The sequence below is a fragment of the Prionailurus viverrinus genome, chromosome B1, assembly GCF_022837055.1.
Source record: "Prionailurus viverrinus isolate Anna chromosome B1, UM_Priviv_1.0, whole genome shotgun sequence".
Lineage (NCBI taxonomy): Eukaryota > Metazoa > Chordata > Mammalia > Carnivora > Felidae > Prionailurus > Prionailurus viverrinus.
The window spans coordinates 64,933,297-64,953,115 of NC_062564.1; the positions used below are offsets into that span (position 1 = coordinate 64,933,297).

General features: G+C 37.8%; 1 pseudogene; it reads right to left on the reverse strand.

Moving 5' to 3' along the window:
- Window positions 1–4,009: 4,009 nt before the first annotated feature.
- Window positions 4,010–19,403, reverse strand: LOC125164774 (uncharacterized protein C3orf38 homolog; annotated as a pseudogene).
- Between the last annotated feature and the right edge of the window lie 416 nt (window positions 19,404–19,819).

Consider the following 19,819-nt stretch of genomic DNA (forward strand, 5'->3'; position numbering starts at 1 on the left):
GAATCGTTCCTGCAAATGTTCTGTCCCACAAGGCATCAATTAGTGGCCATCAGCTCTAGAGAGAATATATAGGAGATGAAACTTCTTATTTCATGTCTACAAGTTTTCAGGTAAAATGAAATCAAATCCAGTTTTGTTACGTTGAATGTGTTCCAGCCTTGAATCTGTCCCGAGATCTTCTTTTTCTTAAGGTTTTATTTTTAAGTAATCTCGATACCCAATGTGAAGCTCGAACTCACAACCCCAAGATGAAGAGTCACATGCTCTCCCAACTCAGCCAGCCAGGTGGCCCTATCCTGAGGTCTATTAAGTCTCCATGGAAATCTTAGTAGAGAATAGTCCTAACTGATGCGAACCCTTGACTGCTAACGCTTGTGAAGATTCAGTTTTGATTTTGATCAACACCATGATCATTGGCTTACCTCTGGTCTACTATTTGTTGATTCGCCTAGAAAAAGGTCTTTTAGATTTAAGAGAGCCAACTGCCATTCCAGGGACAGCTGGGACTGCCAACAGCTGCCTTGCTTATGGTTGTGCTAGAGAAGGCCTGCTGGCAGTCCTTCTTACAGATAGTAAAAGAAGAAATCAGAAGGTTAAATTTTTAAATACAGCAATGGCTCTTAAGCACCTAGGAGTTAAAAAAAAATTTTTTAACGTCTATTTATTTTTGAGACAGAGAGAGACAGAGCATGAACGGGGGAGGGTCAGAGAGAGGGAGACACAGAATCTGAAACAGGCTCCAGGCTCTGAGCTGTCAGCACAGAGCCCGACGTGGGGCTCGAACTCACGGACCCCGAGATCATGACCTGAGCTGAAGTCGGATGCTTAACCGACCGAGCCACCCAGGTGCCCCAGCACCTAGGAGTTTAATTGAGGGTTCCTTTTGGGGAAAGAATAGTTTTCTAAAGAAAAAGTAAAAGGGTCGATGTTTCTGATTTTTAAGTCATAATAATATGATGTACTGGCTGATATTTAGTTATCCATGTTTACTGAACTGTACAGGAATTACTACATTCTACAGGGCTCAATCAGAAAAGGTCTGGTTTTGGGGAGTTGAAAAGTATTGGTGGCCATTACTATTGTGATACATAAAGGAGGTCCTGAAATATTACTGTGATGGGGGAAGATGTTTTAATAAGTGAAAATGACTGAAAGTGTTATGAAATTAGTTAGAGACAGCATGAAAAGTGCTTACTTATAATGGAAAGAGACAAAGGGTGTTTCAAAAGAATACGGATGAGAGGCACATGGGTGGCTCAGTCAGTGAAGCATCAGACTCTTGATTTCGACTCAGGTCGTGACCTCAAAATTGTGGGTTTGAGCCCCACGTCAGGGTCCACACTGACAGTGTGCAGCCTGCTTGGGATCCTCTCTCTCTCTTCCTCACTCTCTGCCCTTTCCCTCTTCACGCACACACCCACTCTCTCTCTCAAAATAAGTAAATAAAAAGAATATAGACAACAGTTAATGAAAAAATAAAACCATTTTATGATTATATACACAAGAGTTGAGTCACTTTTTTTTTTTTTTTTTTTTGTAAATTTTTTTTTTTTTCTGAAATTTATTGACAAATTGGTTTCCATACAACACCCAGTGCTCATCCCAAAAGGTGCCCTCCTCAATACCCATCACCCACCCTCTCCTCCCTCCCACCCCCCATCAACCCTCAGTTTGTTCTCAGTTTTTAAGTCTCTTATGCTTTGGCTCTCTCCCATTCTAACCTCTTTTTTTTTTTTTTCCTTCCCCTCCCCCATGGGTTCCTGTGAAGTTTCTCAGGATCCACATAAGAGTGAAACCATATGGTATCTGTCTTTCTCTGTATGGCTTATTTCACTTAGCATCACACTCTCCAGTTCCATCCACGTTGCTACGAAAGGCCATATTTCATTTTTTCTCATTGCCACGTAATATTCCATTGTGTATATAAACCACAATTTCTTTATCCATTCATCAGTTGATGGACAAGTGTGTACTATTTTATATCTGGTTTCATTTCCTGAACATTTTGATTATGGAATTTTCCATATTGTTAACTGTACTTGACATTCATTCAATTTCTCTGCTGGACAGTATTACAAATCACGGATATACCACAGGATATTTATATCTTTAAATTATTGACAAACATTGGGTTTGTTTTTAGTTTAAGGCTATAAAGTAGCGCTGCTATGAACATTATTATACAGTATTTTGGTAAACACATGAATGTATTTATTTATTTTAGTTTTTAACTTTTACCTTAGGACATTTATCAATTGCATGTTATAATGATACCTCATACTTAAAGAAATAAAAGTTAACCTGCCTTTAAGTCTAAACAATACACTACACTATTCTTTTAGGAGACAAAAGGGATCTCCCTCCTTATTAAATTCTTACTTTAAAACATATCAATTTGTACTCCTCACAAGAGGCATGACATTAAAAGAACAAAAAAAGATGAATTTTTTTCTCCTGCTTCCAAAATTCTTATCAGTCACCCCTAGATGATCACCAGCAAAGTTAAAGGTAAAAAATTAACATGCACAGAGGCACCTGAGTGGCTCAGTTGGTCAAGCGTCTGACTCTTGATTTTGGCTTAGATCGTGATCCCAGGATTGTAGGATGGAGCCCCACATCAGGATCCATGCTGAGCGGAAAGCCTGCTTGAGACTCTCTCCACCTCCCTCCCTCCCCACTGCTTGTGCACACTCTCTCTAAAATTAAAAATTAAAAAAATTAACATATATAATATATCATCACAACAATTCCCTGTTGAATTTTTTTCCAAATGACAGTTTGTGAACTCAAATGACTGTCAGATGATGAGGAATTTAAATTTTAAAGCAACTATGTAATTAATCTGCAACTTAACTTTGTAACTAAAACCTAGTAAAACAATTTTGAGGTGAAACATTCTAATAATTTAAATTTATGATGTGACAGTATATATAGTATGTAAGTATGCCCACATTATAAATTTGTGATTTCTTTCTTCCTTTCTTTTTTCTTTCTTTCTCTCTTCTTCCAAGATCAATCAAAAGCAGTAATCCATTTAAAAATCAGGAAATGAGCAAACCTTTTAAAACATTTCAATGTTTCCTTTATACAGTATTAAAATAAATGCTCCATAAAACTGTTGCCTTTGGTAAGAATAAGGTCTGTTTTGAGGACAACATTTATCATTGCCCAAAATCGCTCAGAAGATGTAGATGATAAGATATTTTGCTTGGACTGTAGTAGATAACTTTGAAAACTGTTCCTCAAATTTATTTTTTTAATTTAAAAACAAATTTTAAATGTTTTTATTTATTTTTGAGAGAAAGAGAGACAGAGTACTAGTAAGGGATGAGCAGAGAGAGAGGGAGACACAGAATCCCAAACAGGCACCAGACTTCGAGCTGTGTACAGAGCCCAGTGAGGGGCTCAAACTCACAAACTGTGAGATTGTGACCTGAGTCCAAGTCGGCCGCTCAACCAACTGAGCCACCCAGGCACCACAAATGTTCCTCAAATTTTAAAAAGGCAAAGTAAAGGTTTCTCCACTTGCTAAATTATTGGACCTTTTTTTTTTTTTTGCATGAGAATGTTATTCAAGTTTCCTAAAATGAGAACTTTGAGTTTACATTAAACATCTCTAAAGTGTGTACTTTTTTTTTTTAGCAATACTGTCATGAGATGCATTTATGAAATTATCCAGGTTTAGATTAAATAAGAAACTTGAAAAGACCTTGAACATTATTAATCCTTTCCCACATGAAAAGTACAGATATTAGAATATTCATGAAGTAAAATGAAAATATTACCTGGTGTCTAAGGCACACCATTAATTATACCTTCTAAAGTGGGATTTATTGATGAACTGCATCAAGCACTCAGAGAACATTTGCTACAACTCAGGGAGAAAGAAGCAAATATTCACATTATATGTTAGCCTATCATCAAGAAAGATATTTCAACTAGAATATGTCAATCCTTAGAATTACTGATGTAGAGTTTCTGTATAGGGTTTTTTTTAGACATACAGCCCTTAATGCTTTAGAGGGTTAGGTAAACTCAGTTCTCTTTTGTTCAATAATGCCTCGTTTACACCACACAAAGCATAATCTCCGTTTCCACTATGCAATGCCTGCTTTACATTAAGTCATACTTCGTTAGTACCACATAAAATAATTACATTATAAAAGGCCTCTAGATCACTAGTTTCAAAAATAATAGCCAGTTTTCAGAGCAAGGGAAACTTCTCCAATAATTCTGAGGTTAATAAATTTAATTTTCTAAGTATTCTCCACAAAAGCACAGCAGATAAGTCCAAAACTTTGTTGAAAAATGCCCAAACATGTGTTCCCTCACTGGGCAGTTTCATCAACTCTAACCATAATTGGACCATGGGGAGAAGAAGCACCCTGCAGTCCACAGAAGTCTGGATCAGGACTGAGAAAAAATATTCTTTCACTGGTGACAGCAGACAAAGGCTCACGATTTCTGCTCCATGGTGGTCTATCGCATTTTGTTCACATGTGCTGCAATAAAAATGTAAATGTGACATCATACCAGAAGTGCCAAAGCTCCATTCATCTTGAGATGGTCCTAGAAAAGGATTCATGTGAAGTTATTTTTATTGGTTATGTAAATCAGGGGTAATTCCTTTGTCATTTGGCTGTGTACAGGTTCACCTTTAACATATACTGACAAATATTTTTCCATAAACAGTATTCTATCTTTTTATTTGCTAAATCTTTCAACCCTCTCCATAGTAATTATACTAATTTAAACTCTCACATCAGAATATGAAAGTTCAAGTTGTGCACTGTTTTCATCAAGGTTTGGTTTTGTTCATATTTTTTATTTTAGTCTAATTGGATTTTATTGTTTAAGTGGTATTGCATCCTGGTTTTAATTTGTACCTCCCGACTGACTAATGAGGTTGAGCATCTTCATATGTTTATTGGTCACCTGAAAGGGCTTGTTCAAATTCTTTGCCTGTAGGTTGTTTGCTTTTATATTGCTGACTTTTGTGGGTACTTTAAATATTTTGTATACCACATTTATTGGGTAGATGTATTCAAATATCTTCTCTCATTCTTTGGACTGCAATTTCACGCCATCAAGACTTTTTTTTTGATGAACAGAATGTAGTCCTATTTATCATTGGTTTTCCCTCTCTAGTTAGTACTTTTTGTGTTATGTTTAAAAAATCTTTGCCCTACCCAAGACTACTGAAGATATTCTCCATGTTTTCTTTTGCAGACTTCATATTTTTATCTTTCACATACAGATCTATAATTCATCTTGAAATGATTATTGTATGTGGTATGAAGGTGGGGGTCGAGATACAATTTTTGACACAGTCATACAGCACCATGAAAAAAATAAAACCTCAAAACATCCTTCCCTCACTGCACTGGAGTGTTATCTTTTTCATATATCAGGTGACTATACATGCATGGGTTTGTTTCTGTCCCATTGGTCTATTTGTTTATCCTTATGCCCATGCTTTGTTGCCTTAATTATCATTGCTTTTTCATAAGTCTTAATATTTAGTAGTTTAAGTCCTCCATTTCCTTCACTTTCTATTTTCAATATTCCCTTGGCTATTCTTGGTCCTTTGGATTTCCATATAAATTTTAGAAATAGATGGTCAATTTCCACAAAAATTTAATTGTCTGTTGATGCAATTACATCTGGATTATATTCTCTTTTAATATTTCATTTAAAAAATATTACATTATTAAAGTCCTTTAGGAAGTTAAACTAAAGAGATCTCAGCATAATAATTTTAGCAAGTTATGTTCACAGTCTTCAAACTAAGGTAGATGGACCTTGCAGAGGGTGGGGCTTGAAGACTTTCCAAGTTTCATGTAAGCATGGAATATTTTAAGTGAACCGATTTCCAAATCCTTAAATCCATGTTTTTGTTCCTAGCATTGATCTGCCTGAGGACACCCCTGTGATTTTTTCCCCCAATATCTTCTTTCATAATTCCCCCTGTTACCACTTTTCAAAGAAAGTCATACCTTTCATCTATCCTATTGTTATCATTCATCACCAGTTGTGAAATCTTCCAGAATGTCAAACAAAGGAACATTTCAAAATATCGATTCTGGCAAAGCCTTCTTTAATGCAGTCACCATGAACCAGCAATAAATCATTACATCTTTCCTTGCCTTGCTGCTAATTTTGGTAAAGTTAAAGCCAATTAGAAAGTTACTTTAACCCATATGAGTATGTTCTGAATTCAAGATATATTGTGGTTTGGCGTGGTGGCAATGATGACATTTTGGTTTAACAAAGTCTTTCCTCCTATCTTTCAATTACTGTCAAAGCATTGTTGCTTAAAGTTTCGGGAGAGCAAAGCAAAGAACAATAGTAAGAAATACTGAAGATGGCAGCATTTTATTTCATCCAGTTCACAAGCCCTGACATATCTCTCTGCCTTATTCAACTATGGATTTTGGAAATGGAATACTTAAGATTGATGAAAGGCATTTTCAGCCTCCTGATAAAAAAGAAAGTAAAGATTATCATTCATTTGTGTCTATTGTATGAAATTATACTTTGTATGATCTCAAGGTAGAGGAAGTTAAGTTCCATGTTTATTTCTGATAGACCAATAGATTGTTTAATTTTTTGTGCTATTTGCTTAGATGCATAAGAAACACGTTTTCCTTTACATGTGACCAGATTCCTGGATAATGCACAGCCATATGTATTATTTCATTGGTGTGAAACTCCTGCTTGTTGTCACTGATAAGCTGTTTCTCTTTTTGTATCTTTGATTGTCTTGACTATCTCTGATGGTATATACTGCTACCATGAACTTACTAGATTTAGAGGAACCTAATTTTAGTTTATTGTGTAGAGTCTACTGTATAAATAGTGCATTTAAAAGACAATATAATAATTAATATACCTGTTGTACCTTCCATTTTACTTTTGGTCCAATACCTTGTTTTATTTTTGATGCCGATTTCCACAAATTAGATTTAAAAAAAAACTGCTCTCTTAATAGCAGAACTTATTAAATGCAGGTCCAGGGCAAAATATTCCCACTATTGCAATCTAGGACAATCTAGGGCACGGTGCCCTGAACTCTAGAGAACTCACTGCATGTAGTTAGAATTCATTTATCCCTTTCAGATTTGATATGTCATTCTAATTCCATCAGATATATTAAAAATGTGATATAACAATTTTAAAAGGCAATGTTAATAATATGACAGACATTACATCTTTAAATTAATAACAAAAAATTTTTGATGTCACCTTAAATTTTCTGGGAATAAGTAAAGAAAAAATTTCAAGACCCCTGGTCTTTAGTTAATGGTAGCCCATTTGTACTATGTAGACATAATAAACTGTTTGTGTGAGGGATAAATTTAGCCCACAAAGGTCATCTTTTTCTAGCCCAAGGTTGGAATAAATGTTAAAATTTACTTTCTTACAAATACTAACTCAAAAATGTTTTAAGATTTCAGGCTTCTATAATTAAGATAATTCTGTAGCCAACAGGACCAGTTTAATAATTTTAATTAAAAAAAGGCTTGCATCTTCTGATTCATCAATGTTAAATGTAAAAAAGGTTCTATTTTGTTCTATTTGAGTTTGTTTTTTTCTAAACTTAAATAGGTTTACTGATCAAATAGGCTACCTTTACTCTTACATAATGTTTGCCATTATCAAAAACTAAATTTTATTATCTTAATTGAATCATGATTCAATCATGATTGTGGTAAGCCTTGTTTCAAGACTAATCATGTTTTGTGGTATGTCAGCTTGAAGATAATTTCCAAGATCTTTAGGAAACTTAAAAACTTGGACTAATACTAATATTGACATTTCAGAGAATAGATTCTGAGGACAGGCTTCTGAACAGACATCATTTAGACAACTTTCAGACTGTATCAGTGGACTGCATCAGGATATCTGAGGAAACTCCTCAGTTTTAGTTGAGAAGTGGCCCAATGTGACTACTAACCCAAGCTCCAGCAGGAAATGATTAACAACTGAATGAACTGATGGAGAATTTATTGTGGTTATCTGTTGGGAATATTTTTTATTTTGTTTTTACACTCTATTTTTCTGGATCTATAAGGAGGCTATTCCTTACACTATCTAAACAACAATTTTATATATCTTACTTTTGTAAATGAAAGTGAAACATTTAAAAATAATATCTGATTCCTGTGGCCCTTCCCCACACCCCCACCCCACCCCCAGAATTGAACAACTCTTACTAAATTTCTGTATTTTTCATGGCGAGGTTATCTTGTGGTGATTATATCATAAGAAGCTGTCCTCCTTCTTACCAAGTTATATAATTGGTTACTTTATGCAACCAAAATTTTACCCTGGGGCTTCTTACTTGAGAATGGTAGTTATTAAATCAGTTGTGATAAGCCATTTCAGGTAACAAATACTGATCCACCTGTGGGCCAATGCCTACAAAGTCCTCCCAGGAAAACTGGTCTGATATAGGTGGTAAGGAAGTTAAGGAAACTTAATAAGTCTTTGAGAGTCTTTGAGAAAGGAAGAAGTCATCCCAGTTTTTAGGTACATGGTGGAAGCTAGCAAAGAGTTTTCTGGACTTAGATTCCTAGCCTCAGGATAACAAATATCAGAGGCTTCTTAAACACATGGAAACTTCAGACTATTATCTCTCTTCCAGGTTGCATGTTGCTCTTATCCTTCTCTCTCTTTTCTACTTTCATCTACGCTCACCACAACCAAAATATCTGAAATTATACAGTAAACACATGACCTATATGCAGACACTTTTAGTTATTGTGATAATGACTTCTCTTTGTAGTTCATGAAAGTAGTTCATGAATTCCCAGTCAAGACAGACTCTCCAGGTTTTTGTTTGCTGGGTCTCACAAAAGTCAGATCCTTCTCCAGTACTGTTTCCCAATATAGTGTCATTTTAGGTTGACTAGCAATACTCTTTCCTGGACATGGCTTTACCAAGCCTTTCTCCGCATTCTGCTCTCTAGGCATTTTCCCATTTTTGACATTGCTTCGCCTTTTCAAGACTTTCTTGTAACCTTGTTTCTGTGCTCACATAACTTCTCATGATGTCTGAGACCTTACCCCATTAACTATTCTTTCTTTTTTTCTGAAATCTTCAAGAGAACAGATGCACTGAATAATGAGAGGAAGGTGGAAGTCAATTACAGTAGGTAAGGATGGAGTTACTGGTGAGAAAATTAAGCCAGTGAGATAAGACAAGACTTTTGAGAATTTTTACCACTAATGGTACAGTGTTTAAAAAGATAACAATTTTATGACTTTTTTAAAAAAAATACATTTATTTATTTTTGAAAGAGAGAGAGAGAGAGCATAAACAGGGGAGGGGCAGAGAGAGGGAGACACAGAATCCGAAGCAGATTCCAGGCTCCAAGCTGTCAGCACAGAGCCCGACGTGGGGCCTGAACTCACCAATGGCGGTGAGATCATCACCTGAGCCAAACACCTTTAACTGACTGCGCCACCCAGGGCCCAGCAAGTTTTTAAGATTAGGGGAGTCAGAGGTCATGGATCAGGCTTGGAAATCAATGGAGAAAGAGTGCTATGACTTTTTAAAGATGAAGGAAGAAATGTAGTAAGTCCAGAGCACTGAAACAAACAGTGGCTTTGAATTAAGAAGAAAGAAAGGGTGAACTTCATAGAAGCTTTGAGGTAGTAAAGAGAGAAGTAGTAATGATATTTGAATTTAAAGAAGAAAGCAGAAGATAGGAGGTAGTATTCATCTCAGGTATCTAAGAGGCCCCGTTATCCACTCAAAGGCTGTGACATACTGTATGGATTTGTTCATGAACTAGAGAATTTACAAATCACAATTCTGAGAACTAAAATGTCACCTATGCCCATATCAGTCATCCTCATTCTAACCCTTTCCAGTTTTGCCCTTACTAGTGTGTCTTAAAAATTCATTTCTTCCCTCATAAAAGAAATGGATTATAGATACTGGTGCTGGTTTACATTCACCTTTATCTTAAAAACTTCTATTTAGTTTAGCCACATTCAATATTTGTAAAGACTATTACTCTACCATCCATGTATTCAGTGGAAGAGAGAACACTGCATTGAGTGCTGTCTTCATCCTGAAAATTTTCCACTGAAAGCTTTCCTTTCACTATTGTCTCTTTGATCTTAAGTGCACTTTCCAAGCATTCATAAGACTGATTCACGTCATTTCCCATTTTTAAAGAATTAACTCAATTAGATTTTATATTTCCCACTCATTTAGAATTTCTGCTTCTTTTCCTTTTGTGTCCTTCAACATTGAAACAGGAAATACATCAATTAATCAATAGACTTGAGAGGGTCTTTGACCCTAAAGGTACAATAGAAAGATATATTTTATGAACAATGTTGATGCCTTTTCTTAAGAATTTGGCCAAATGATACACTGATTTCTGCACCCTCAATTCTCATGCCCTCAGAGTCTTTTGCTTTATCATCTCCTTTCTATTTCTGCATCTCCCTTTCTACTTCAGAATTTCTCTTTATCAGCATTTATGTCAATATTCTGTTTGCTGAATATAGACTATGGAGAAGACACTCTGATAGACTTTGGAGAAACAAATTTTTAAAAAGTGTTGGGACACCGAGGGAGTTTCCTCTTCATGGGGAAATATATATCTATAATATTCACAAACACAGGCACATATTACATTGAAACATATGAGATTGCCACTTTTGTAGGTCCAAATTGTTCGAATATTGGCAGTTTCATGTCATTTAGTATCATAACATGTTCTTATAGCATTGCTGTAAGTATTATGAAAAATGGCAGCTGTTGGGTCTTAGGCAGTGAAGAGACTGGGAAAGGAAATGCTAATATTGGATGAGCAGAAAAGAATATTACATACAAAGGGAAAACCTTTCAGACTTGAAGGTATCAAGTAATTTGACATATTCTAGGAAGTAGAATTTGTAGAGAGATCTTAAGTAGCTAGACTATCTATCTGGGTTCAAATTCCACTCTGTCACTTACTTGCTGTAAGACCATAGACTATTAACTTCTCTGTCTTTCAGCTACATTGCCAATAACAATAGGACCAACTTCCTCTGTTTGTTGGAGAATTAAATGAGTTAAATGGATAAGGCCTTCAGAATGGTGTCCAGTAAAACGGTGTCATCACCAGCTGTTCTTGGTGAAGGATAAAGATTGAAGAGTCCTAAACTTCTTGACTTGCATTCATGAATAAGTTCTGTCCCTCCCCTTTTTAGGCTTTCCTCTCAGGAAGGGTTTGATGGCATCATCTCCTGACTCACCTCTCCACAACTTTGCTCAATTTTCTCTTTCCAGTGCTTCAGTTCCCCTCTAAGCATACCAAAACTCTCTTCTTCAGGGAGGAGGCCTCTTACTGAATTCAGCTGGATGTGAGCTGATGCAGCATTTTCAAATCTGAATGCTTGCCAGTGGCCATCCACAGAGCAGAACTGCAAGTCCCCTGGAGCTATGTGTGTGACCCACTCCGTAGACACAAAATTTTACTCCCCACACTGGCTTCAGATCTTGTTGGGATTTCTTTAACATTGAAATTGGCCTTAGATCATCACTACAGCATCATTTTTTAAGAGTCTTTCTATTTTAGATTTTTTTTAATTTTTTTTCAACGTTTATTTATTTTTGGGACAGAGAGAGACAGAGCATTTTTATTTTATTTAATTTTTTTTAAATTTTTTTTTCAACGTTTATTTATTTTTGGGACAGAGAGAGACAGAGCATGAACGGGGGAGGGGCAGAGAGAGAGGGAGACACAGAATCGGAAACAGGCTCCAGGCTCTGAGCCATCAGCCCAGAGCCTGACGCGGGGCTCGAACTCACGGACCGCGAGATCGTGACCTGGCTGAAGTCGGACGCTTAACCGACTGCACCACCCAGGCGCCCCTATTTTAGATTTTAAAATTACAACAGATAATGCAAACTTATTTTAATGAGAAAAATGATGCAGACTTTTATCAGTAAAAAAATGATCTCATACTTCTCAACCCATCTCTGATCTTATCCCCTATGTAAACCAAGTTTAACAGCCCCCGTGTGTGTGTGTGTGTGTGTGTGTGTGTGTGTGTGTGTGTGTGTATACACATATAATTCCATTTGTTCAGCCCCTTGTTGCTCAAATGGGCTTTCCCAGGATTTTTTTATTTGGATATGTAACACATGTAAATTTTTAAATTTTGTTTTGTTTAAAATGGAACCATTTTTTACCTGCTACACTCAAACTTTGTTTTGTTTTTTTTTTTTTAGTTATAGTACACTTTAATATCTCCTCAGGTCAGTGGATATAGATACACATTTTACAGCTTCAGGGCACAGGTATAACATAATTCATTCAGCATTCTCCAGCTGATAAACATTCTGGTGCTACCATGCTACAAAAAGCAGCTTATTTTTTATGTGAAGGTATTCTTTTATTTATTTCTGGAGGTGAGATTAGAAGAATAATGGGACTTTCGAGTCAAAGGGTGTATGTCTTTTTATAGCAACAGTTATTGACAGATTTCTTTCCAAAACAATTTTAGTAAGTTGCCCTCTTGTTTTTCTGAAACACTGTCAGCAGGGAATGTTTTCACTCTTTTAAATTTTGCCAATCTGATGCGTTAAAAATAACATCTCAATTATGGTTTTATTTTGTGTTGTCCTTAATAGTAGAGACATCGAAGATCATTTTATATGCCTGTTGATGTTTGAATTTCCTCTTCTGTGAATTGTCTGTTTATATCTTTTGCTTCTCATTTCCTTCAATTATTTGTTTTATTGAGAATTCTTTGTATATTGGAAATATTAAACATTAAAATAGTTTTTAAATTTTTTGGAGTCAAAAAATGTACAGTGAATACAACAGTAAAAACATCAGCAGCACTGGGCACATAGGAAAAAAATAACTATTATTGAATATAATAATACAATAAAATGTGTCCATTTGTTTCTTTTTTTTTTTTTTCTGAAATTTATTGACAAATTGGTTTCCATACAACACCCAGTGCTCATCCCAAAAGGTGCCCTCCTCAATACCCATCACCCACCCTCTCCTCCCTCCCACCCCCCATCAACCCTCAGTTTGTTCTCAGTTTTTAACAGTCTCTTATGCTTTGGCTCTCTCCCTTTCTAACCTCTTTTTTTTTTTTTTTTTTCCTTCCCCTCCCCCATGGGTTCCTGTTAAGTTTCTCAGGATCCACATAAGAGTGAGACCATATGGTATCTGTCTTTCTCTGTATGGCTTATTTCACTTAGCATCACACTCTCCAGTTCCATCCACGTTGCTACAAAAGGCCATATTTCATTTTTCTCATTGCCATGTAATATTCCATTGTGTATATAAACCACAATTTCTTTATCCATTCATCAGTTGATGGACATTTAGGCTCTTTCCATAATTTGGCTATTGTTGAGAGTGCTGCTATGAACATTGGGGTACAAGTGGCCCTATGCATCAGTGCTCCTGTATCCCTTGGATAAATTCCTAGCAGTGCTATTGCTGGGTCATAGGGTAGGTCTATTTTTAATTTTCTGAGGAACCTCCACACTGCTTTCCAGAGCGGCTGCACCAATTTGCATTCCCACCAACAGTGCAAGAGGGTTCCCGTTTCTCCACATCCTCTCCAGCATCTATAGTCTCCTGATTTGTTCATTTTGGCCACTCTGACTGGCGTGAGGTGATACCTGAGTGTGGTTTTGATTTGTATTTCCCTGATAAGGAGCGACGCTGAACATCTTTTCATGTGTCTGTTGGCCATCCGGATGTCTTCTTTAGAGAAGTGTCTATTCATGTTTTCTGCCCATTTCTTCACTGGGTTATTTGTTTTTCGGGTGTGGAGTTTGGTGAGCTCTTTATAGATTTTGGATACTAGCCCTTTGTCCGATATGTCATTTGCAAATATCTTTTCCCATTCCGTTGGTTGCCTTTTAGTTTTGTTGGTTGTTTCCTTTGCTGTGCAGAAGCTTTTTATCTTCATAAGGTCCCAGTAATTCACTTTTGCTTTTAATTCCCTTGCCTTTGGGGATGTGTCGAGTAAGAGATTGCTACGGCTGAGGTCAGAGAGGTCTTTTCCTGCTTTCTCCTCTAGGGTTTTGATGGTTTCCTGTCTCACATTTAGGTCCTTTATCCATTTTGAGTTTATTTTTGTGAATGGTGTGAGAAAGTGGTCTAGTTTCAACCTTCTGCATGTTGCTGTCCAGTTCTCCCAGCACCATTTGTTAAAGAGGCTGTCTTTTTTCCATTGGATGTTCTTTCCTGCTTTGTCAAAGATGAGTTGGCCATACGTTTGTGGGTCTAGTTCTGGGGTTTCTATTCTATTCCATTGGTCTATGTGTCTGTTTTGGTGCCAATACCATGCTGTCTTGATGATGACAGCTTTGTAGTAGAGGCTAAAGTCTGGGATTGTGATGCCTCCTGCTTTGGTCTTCTTCTTCAAAATTCCTTTGGCTATTCGGGGCCTTTTGTGGTTCCATATGAATTTTAGGATTGCTTGTTCTAGTTTCGAGAAGAATGCTGGTGCAATTTTGATTGGGATTGCATTGAATGTGTAGATAGCTTTGGGTAGTATTGACATTTTGACAATATTTATTTTTCCAATCCATGAGCAGGGAATGTCTTTCCATTTCTTTAAATCTTCTTCAATTTCCTTCAGAAGCTTTCTATAGTTTTCAGCATACAGATCCTTTACATCTTTGGTTAGATTTATTCCTAGGTATTTTATGCTTCTTGGTGCAATTGTGAATGGGATCAGTTTCTTTATTTGTCTTTCTGTTGCTTCATTGTTAGTGTATAAGAATGCAACTGATTTCTGTACATTGATTTTGTAGCCTGCAACTTTGCTGAATTCCTGTATCAGTTCTAGCAGACTTTTGGTGGAGTCTATCGGATTTTCCATGTATAATATCATGTCATCTGCAAAAAGCGAAAGCTTGACTTCATCTTTGCCAATTTTGATGCCTTTGATTTCCTTTTGTTGTCTGATTGCTGATGCTAGAACTTCCAGCACTATGTTAAACAGCAGCGGTGAGAGTGGGCATCCTTGTCGTGTTCCTGATCTCAGGGAAAAAGCTTTCAGTTTTTCCCCGTTGAGGATGATGTTAGCTGTGGGCTTTTCATAAATGGCTTTTATGATCTTTAAGTATGTTCCTTCTATCCCGACTTTCTCAAGGGTTTTTATTAAGAAAGGGTGCTGGATTTTGTCGAAGGCCTTTTCTGCATCGATTGACAGGATCATATGGTTCTTCTCTCTTTTTTTGTTAATGTGATGTATCACGTTGATTGATTTGCGAATGTTGAACCAGCCCTGCATCCCAGGAATGAATCCCACTTGATCATGGTGAATAATTCTTTTTATATGCCGTTGAATTCGATTTGCTAGTATCTTATTGAGAATTTTTGCATCCATATTCATCAGGGATATTGGCCTGTAGTTCTCTTTTTTTACTGGGTCTCTGTCTGGTTTAGGAATCAAAGTAATACTGGCTTCATAGAATGAGTCTGGAAGTTTTCCTTCCCTTTCTATTTCTTGGAATAGCTTGAGAAGGATAGGTATTATCTCTGCTTGAAACGTCTGGTAGAACTCCCCTGGGAAGCCATCTGGTCCTGGACTCTTATTTGTTGGGAGATTTTTGATAACCGATTCAATTTCTTCGCTGGTTATGGGTCTGTTCAAGCTTTCTATTTCCTCCTGATTGAGTTTTGGAAGCGTGTGGGTGTTCAGGAATTCGTCCATTTCTTCCAGGTTGTCCAATTTGTTGGCATATAAGTTTTCATAGTATTCCCTGATAATTGTTTGTATCTCTGAGGGATTGGTTGTAATAGTTCCATTTTCATTCATGATTTTATCTATTTGGGTCATCTCCCTTTTCTTTTTGAGAAGCCTGGCTAGAGGTTTGTCAATTTTGTTTATTTTTTCAAAAAACCAACTCTTGGTTTCGTTGATCTGCTCTACAGTTTTTTTAGTTTCTATATTGTTTATTTCTGCTCTGATCTTTATTATTTCTCTTCTTCTGCTGGGCTTAGGCTGCCTTTGCTGTTCTGCTTCTAGTTCCTTTAGGTGTGCTGTTAGATTTTGTATTTGGGATTTTTCTTGTTTCTTGAGATAGGCCTGGATTGCAATGTATTTTCCTCTCAGGACTGCCTTTGCTGCGTCCCAAAGCGTTTGGATTGTTGTATTTTCATTTTCGTTTGTTTCCATATATTTTTTAATTTCTTCTCTAATTGCCTGGTTGACCCACTCATTCGTTAGTAGGGTGTTCTTTAACCTCCATGCTTTTGGAGGTTTTCCAGACTTTTTCCTGTGGTTGATTTCAAGCTTCATGGCATTGTGGTCTGAAAGTAAGCATGGTATAATTTCAATTCTTGTAAACTTATGAAGGGCTGTTTTGTGACCCAGTATATGATCTATCTTGGAGAATGTTCCATGTGCACTCGAGAAGAAAGTATATTCTGTTGCTTTGGGATGCAGAGTTCTAAATATATCTGTCAAGTCCATCTGATCCAATGTCTCATTCAGGGCCCTTGTTTCTTTATTGACCGTGTGTCTAGTTGATCTATCCATTTCTGTAAGTGGTGTATTAAAGTCCCCTGCAATGACCACATTCTTATCAATAAGGTTGCTTATGTTTATGAGTAATTGTTTTATATATTTGGGGGCTCCGGTATTCGGTGCATAGACATTGATAATTGTTAGCTCTTCCTGATGGATATACCCTGTAACTATTATATAATGTCCTTCTTCATCTCTTGTTACAGCCTTTAATTTAAAGTCTAGTTTGTCTGATATAAGTATGGCTACTCCAGCTTTCTTTTGGCTTCCAGTCGCATGATAAATAGTTCTCCATCCCCTCACTCTCAATCTAAAGGTGTCCTCAGGTCTAAAATGAGTCTCTTGTAGACAGCAAATAGATGGGTCTTGTTTTTTTATCCATTCTGATACCCTATGTCTTTTGGTTGGCGCATTTAATCCATTTACATTCAGTGTTATTATAGAAAGATACGGGTTTAGAGTCATTGTGATGTCTGTATGTTTTATGCTTATAGTGATGTCTCTGGGACTTTGTCTCACAGGGTCCCCCTTAGGATCTCTTGTAGGGCTGGTTTAGTGGTGACAAATTCCTTCAGTTTTTGTTTGTTTGGGAAGACCTTTATCTCTCCTTCTATTCTAAATGACAGACTTGCTGGATAAAGGATTCTTGGCTGCATATTTTTTCTGTCTAGCACCCTGAAAATCTCTTGCCAATTCTTTCTGGCCTGCCAAGTTTCAAAAGAGAGATCAGTCACGAGTCTTATAGGTCTCCCTTTATATGTGAGGGCACGTTTACCCCTTGCTGCTTTCAGAATTTTCTCTTTATCCTTGTATTTTGCCAGTTTCACTATGATATGTCGTGCAGAAGATCGATTCAAGTTACGTCTGAAGGGAGTTCTCTGTGCCTCTTGGATTTCAATGCCTTTTTCCTTCCCCAGTTCAGGGAAGTTCTCAGCTATGATTTCTTCAAGTACCCCTTCAGCACCTTTCCCTCTCTCTTCCTCCTCTGGGATACCAATTATGCGTATATTATTTCTTTTTAGTGTATCACTTAATTCTCTAATTTTCCCCTCATACTCCTGGATTTTTTTATCTCTCTTTTTCTCAGCTTCCTCTTTTTCCATAACTTTATCTTCTAGTTCACCTATTCTCTCCTCTGCCTCTTCAAGCCGAGCTGTGGTGGTTTCCATTTTGTTATGCATTTCGTTTAAAGCGTTTTTCAGCTCCTCGTGACTGTTCCTTAGTCCCTTGATCTCTGTAGCAAGAGATTCTCTGCTGTCCTGTATACTGTTTTCAAGCCCAGCGATTAATTTTATGACTATTATTCTAAATTCACTTTCTGTTATATTATTTAAATCCTTTTTGATCAGCTCATTAGCTGTTGTTATTTCCTGGAGATTCTTCTGAGGGGAGTTCTTCCGCTTGGTCATTTTGGATAGTCCCTGGCGTGGTGAGGACCTGCAGGGCACTTCCCCTGTGCTGTGGTGTATACCTGGAGTTGGTGGGCGGGGCCGCAGTCAGACCTGATGTCTGCCCCCAGCCCACCGCTGGGGCCACAGTCAGACTGGTGTGTGCCTTCTCTTCCCCTCTCCTAGGGGCGGGATTCACTGTGGGGTGGTGTGGCTCGTCTGGGCTACTTGCACCCTGCCAGGCTTGTGATGCTGGGGATCTGGCGTATTAGCTGGGGTGGGTAGGCAAGGTGCTCGGGGGCAGGAGGGGCAGGCTTAGATCGCTTCTCCTTAGGTGATCCACTTCAGGAGGGGCCCTGTGGCAGCGGGAGGGAGTCAGATCCGCTGCCGGAGGTTTGGTTCCGCAGAAGCGCAGAGTTGGGTGTTTGCGCGGAGCGAGCAAGTTCCCTGGCAGGAACCGGTTCCCTTTGGGATTTCGGCTGGGGGATGGGCGGGGGAAATGGCGCTGGCGAGCGCCTTTGTTCCCCACCAAACTGAGCTCTGTTGTCAGGGGGCTCAGCAGCTCTCCCTCCCTTTGTCCTCCAGCCTTCCCGCTTTCCGAGCAGAGCTGTTAATTTATGACCTCCCAGACGCTAAGTCGCGCTTGCTGTCGGAACACAGTCCGCCCGGCCCCTCCGCTTTTGCAAGCCCGACTCGGGGGCTCTGCTTGGCCGGCGAGCCGCCCCTCCGCCCCGGCTCCCTCCCGCCACGTGGAGCGCGCACCGCCTCGCCGCCCTTCCTACCCTCTTCCGTGGGCCTCTCGTCTGCGTTTGGCTCCGGCGACTCTGTTCTGCTAATCCTCTGGCGGTTTTCTGGGTTATTTAGGCAGGTGTAGATGGAATCTAAGTGATCAGCAGGACGTGCGGTGAGCCCAGCGTCCTCCTAAGCCGCCATCTTGCCGCAACTCCCCATTTGTTTCTTAAAAAAATAATAATTAAAATTAAAAAATAAAATAAAATAAAAAAAAGAAAATTCCCTTGCTTTCTATGATTTGAAATATTTTACAATGCCATGAATAACTATTTGTAAGTAATTGTGCCCCCCTAAATTCTATTCATATTCATATAATTTATATTTGGGGAAATTTCAACTAAAGTAATAAGATTTTGTGGTCCAAATAAATAATGATGGATATTAAGATGAGTATTAAGGAAATGAATGGTTTTTTATGAGCAAATTAAACTCAGAACTTTGGTGTCTGGAGGAAAAGATTGGGAAGAAAGTCACATATTAATTACAGTGTGCGATGTCTGGAAAATGTGTCTTCTTTTCTGAAACATGTGCCAATGCAATATTCAAAGATGATGCTCTCCAACACGATGGCTCTGTTTACTGCTGTGCACTAGGCAGCACGCACATGTCTATGTTAGCACCTCGGAACTGAAGGCGCCATGAAGATGGATGAGGAAGAGAATCCAGGGGTGGAATATGAGTCGCACATGTGCTGGAAGCAAACATAATAGTCTAAGCTGCTGAAAGGAAATGAAGTAATTCATTTTAAAATCCGCATTACATTAGTTTATCACATTCTTTGGCTTTTTTTAAGCATATGAGTAAAATGTGAATGTAAAATAGGAGAAAACAGAAATATACACGTTGAAGGCTTTGTTATAAACAGAAATGAATAAAAAAAGAAAAAGCTCTACCTTTCTCCACATCTATTGCCAAATCTATGGTTGTAGCTTTCTCCAAGATTATCTGTACTAATTTGATGGGTTTTTTTTCATATCAGACCATAATTTAGATTTTTAGAAATGTTCACAGAGGGAATTGAGCTTTGTTTCTTCCAACAGAATTAGAAAAATTATCGGCAGTTGAGTTTTAAAGATTTTAGTATGGAAATTACACGCCTGAAGAGAGAGATCTGTTAAACC